This window comes from Mytilus californianus, unplaced genomic scaffold (assembly GCF_021869535.1).
Source record: "Mytilus californianus isolate M0D057914Y unplaced genomic scaffold, xbMytCali1.0.p SCAF_1, whole genome shotgun sequence".
In the NCBI taxonomy this organism is placed as follows: domain Eukaryota; kingdom Metazoa; phylum Mollusca; class Bivalvia; order Mytilida; family Mytilidae; genus Mytilus; species Mytilus californianus.
In genome coordinates, this window is record NW_026262581.1 from 67,245,273 (window position 1) to 67,250,091 (window position 4,819).

General features: G+C 34.1%; 1 pseudogene; it reads right to left on the reverse strand.

The window, feature by feature from the left end:
- Positions 1 to 2,996: 2,996 nt before the first annotated feature.
- Positions 2,997 to 3,876, reverse strand: LOC127725720 (uncharacterized; annotated as a pseudogene).
- Positions 3,877 to 4,819: the final 943 nt, after the last annotated feature.

Below are 4,819 nucleotides of genomic sequence, written 5' to 3' on the forward strand. Positions count from 1 at the left end.
GGTTCCTAAGTTGGTATTAAATAAGCTAATTACATTTACATCACTGCAGGCTGGACTAGACAAATTTTCTACTCCTTTGATGTTATCATTACAACCATATGGCATTGCAGTATCTAGGTCCCTTATTCAAAAATTTTCTCTATCTTTTCGCAAAGGTGTACTTAGTATAGCGCTATTGGTGTGGTGATAAATTTTCTCCATGATGCGTACTTTCATAGAAAAAGAAGGATCATGGCCCGGTTGATTAAAATGGTTATAAAGAACCGTGAAGTGCTGATCTTTTTTATCAGACCTGTGTTGATTATCCTTTTACGCAAAGTTTGTCGCGTTTCACAAACATGAAGTAGTCCGCACAAAGTGCATTCAATTGGACAGTCCAGAGGCTCGAAAGATTTTGTATAATAAGTTATTCCTTTTTAATTACCCGTGAAATCTGGAGTAGTGATTATCATATTACATGTCTTACATGTGCTCCTCCTTCCGCTTTTATGTTTACAAGTAGAAATGGTAGGAGTTGATTCACTTGTAGCTGGTGTCTTTAAAAAGTCGAAAATATTTACAGTACATGGTTTTAATTTTTGAAAAGGATCTCAATTTTTAAAGTAATAATTATCTTCTTGCTGTACATAAGTCAAATCAGGGGTATCCCGAAGGATGTTCCATTGAACACACAACAAAGCAAATGCTACAGTGTTCCGTGTAGCAGAAGAGGACATTGGCAACCCGGGCGAAGTCCTAGCCGGATTGTTCTTTGTATTTTTTGTACTCATCATGCATTAAGCTACAAAGTTAATGATGCCCTTGGGAAATAATCAACCAGCAGTAAAGTTAAACTTGGCATCGACTTGGTTGTAGTAAGCAGTAAAATAACAAAATACCGAACTCCAAGGAAAATTCAAAACGGAAAGTCCTTTATCAAATGGCAAAATCAAAAGCTCAAACACATCAAACGAATGGCAAACAACTTACATATTCCTGCCTTGGTACAGACATTTCCTTATGTAGAAAATGGTGGATTAAACCTTGTTTTATAGCTAGCTAAACCTTGTATGACAGTCGTATAAAATTCCATTATATTGACAATAATGTGTGAACAACATAAACAGACATAATAGGTGAATATGTCTAAAATTGGGGTACATCAGTTCATATCTTAATCACTAAAAAAACAAACAAATTATTCTCCAAGTTCATCTTAGGTCAACCATGCGTAAAGGCATTGGAATCTTAGTTCCGTATTAATTTCTTAATTCATTAAACTGAGAATTTAGGAAAGGTATGTTATAATTTATGTCAGTACCGCAACAATTACTACTGAAGTGATGATAACATCGGGGACTAAAAGTCCACCATCAGTGGTATCACCCAGTGCTAGACAATGAAAATGACACTTTATAACATTAACGGTACCAAATTTACTGCACCAGATGCGCATTTTAAATGTCTCTTCAAAATCCAAAAATGATAAAACATTGAAGCGCTTATAAACCGAAATACAAAAAATACATACAAGTATAAATTTGGTAGTCCGTCAGCTTTTCTGGATTTACTTTCATGAGGAAGGCTCAAAACTCCAAAAAAGATTGAAAGCCAATAATGAACACAATTTCACCGAAATTAACATGACCAATAGTAAGTAGCCCCAATATTTATTTCATTATATACGTGTATACATTTTTAAAGAGGTAAAGGTAAGGGCGGGTGGGAAACAAAATTAAAATCTGCTACGATGAACTGGCAGCTAAAAACGGGCTTATTAATATTTTACTTATATCTCCTATCTGATTGGCTAAAAAATCTTCTAAAAATATCTTAGTTCTCTCGGTAATTTCTAAACATATCTCTGTTCTCTCAATTTGCATTCTATAAATATCTCACCTGACGTAGGCAGGCATTATTTATCGTATAAACTATAATTTAAATCTGTAAATTTCTATTTAAACAATCATATTTTAGCTAGTATAAGTAACTTGAAAAAACGACTAACCAAAGACAAACGACGACAACCCAAATGTTAAATTCATATGTATAAGCACACGTGTTCCCTAAATGACACTTAGTGAAAGCTATTGTCTATAGTAATTCCGGTCCCTTCTAAACCTCGCATTATATCTAAGACGACATACTGATACGTTAACAAAAACAAGGTCAAAACAACAAACATCATAAAATAGGAAAGTGGTATATATATTTATTATCTAGACTAATAAAAAAAACAAGCTATACTAATTCCATTATATAATTGCTAAAACTACATGACAACATATAAAAACATAACAATATAGCAAACAATAAATGTATCTATGGTTTGGCTTTCTCGGGGGCTACTCACTTTATAAAAAAATTACCAAATCTAAACAACAATTTAAAACAATATTCTAAAAATAAACTATTAACTACAGGATGCGGTGGATACCTGCAACATTGTGTCGGCTGCGGTGGATACCAGCAGCGGGTTTTCGGCTGCGTTGGATACCAGCAGCGGGGTTTCGGCTGCGGTGGATACCAGCAGCGGGGTGTCGACTGCGGTGGATACCAGCAGCACGTTATGCAAAATAATCCCATGCTTACTTATGAAATAAATAAATTATTGGTACTGATAATTAAGAATATTTACTATACTGATGTATAATTGACTTGGGGGTAAAAAATAATTTCCCCGAAATTAACATGGCCAAGTTGAGCGAATTTAATACCATTAAATGTGATTTTATATTATTTTTGTAAACGTGCGTATGTGCGAGGGTGTTCTCACATGTTAAAATAACCAATTGCAGCATATATATATATATATATATATATAAAAGACCTAAAATTTGAACATTGAATCAAATCTAGCCTAAATTTATTAAAAATATGGAATTAAAACTGTCTCAATGTTTTTCACAATTCAAATATCACATCATGTTACAAAAATTACATATGAGTAATACTATAATAAAGAAATAATAATAATCTGTATTTGACATTTCAAGCTTTAAACTACCACTAATGAATTAGTTATGAAAACACATATCGTGCTGAGCTCTTCTCAATACTTTGGCATCAGTTCGTATGTATCGTATGTAACAGTATGATGACCACCTGCCAAATGTTTGAATAATATGATCCTCGACACCACATGCTGCTGCGGATGTAGCTGCTCCTATACGAAAGGAGTGACCACAAAACTTAACAGTATTATAGCCAAGTGTGTCCAATAGTTGTCTCAATGAAGAAATAAACGTTTCCCTACTTAACGGCGATGATTGAAATTCATCCTCGACAAAAAGTGGAGATTTTGGTAAAGCGCCAGTGTTATATCTTAGAGACAGGTACTTACTCATTGTATCCACTGGTTTAAATGTGTCATTTTCATAAATAGTAATATTCACCCCTTGACGAAAGGGATCACGCTTAGATGATCGCAGGCGAAAAATGAAAAACTGTTTCGTCGGATCTACAGTGATATCTTGCAAAAGTACTGTACATGAATTATCATTATAAGACCGACAGGTAAATTCTCCACACCGAAGAAAACCGACAAATGCCATTTTAAAAGCACACTGAAACATGAGGTCTAGCACTGGTGAAAACATTCCTTTCGATAATAAATCCCAAAGCTTATTCAAAATTGATGATGTAATTGGCAATCTTTCTTGAACAACATTGTTCTGTGATTTTTTAATACCCCGAAGAATAATTGGTAATCTGATAGCATTCGCCATAGGATCATATCCTAAAAAATCTTATATAATAATGACGTACTCCGGCAAGATAGATTTTAATAGTCAGGTGTCTAAGATTAAGTGCTTTTTGACAATAAGTTACGAAATAAACTAGAAGATCTTCTTTTACATAAGGGAGATTAACTTCGGAGCACGGTTGACCATTCATGACCAAGAAAGTTCTGAAGCATTTAAAAGCGGATATATATATGTAGTCTAATGCTTTCGCTCAAAGACGCATCCCATAATTCTTCTATTTTTAAACTCAAACCATCATCAGCTCTGAGGGATGCAGACAAGCAGTTGGTACCGCGTTGGCATGTGGTGCCAAGGCTCTGAACTTCACCATCTGGTAATGAGAAAGAGAATCAGCTATACAGTTTTTTATACCAGGAATGTGTTTGGCATGCACTACAAAATTATTAATGGCTGAATGATAAGTGAGCTTTCTCATTATTAACTTCATCTAGCTTTGAATCTTAGATCTACCCTTTTTTATAATATCAACAGTAGCTAATTTGTCACAATTGAATAATATACGTTTTCTTTTCCATCTATCTCCCCCACAGTACGCATGCCATTACAATTGGATACAATTCATAAAACGCCATAGATGTTTGCTCACAAGACAATAGGTCACAAGGAAAGGCACCTTGAAACCATTCATTTTGATAAAAACCTCCAAATGAGGAAGGTGTAGCATCAGTATACAAGTGAATGTCCGCAGCATTCGTTATATTATCATTTAAAAAGAAGGAAACACCATTCCAATCTTTTAAAAATTTTGACACATAACAAGATCTGGTTTACAGCCTTTTAAGTGCACATGGTGATACAACTTTTTAACAGTAGTAGACAGTTTAATTAAGTGTAAAACAAATGATCTACCTGGCACTATAACTCTGCACGCAAAATTTAAATGCCCTAGTAAACTTAATAACTCTCTTTTGGTGCAAGAATTGCGCTTACTAAAATATTCTATAATTTCCTGAATTCGTAAAACCTTTTCTAAATGGAGATATGCCTCCATATAAATAGTATCTAAAAATATCCCTAAATATTCTAATTCATGACATGGTCCTTCAGTTTTCTTAACTGAAAGTGGCACACCT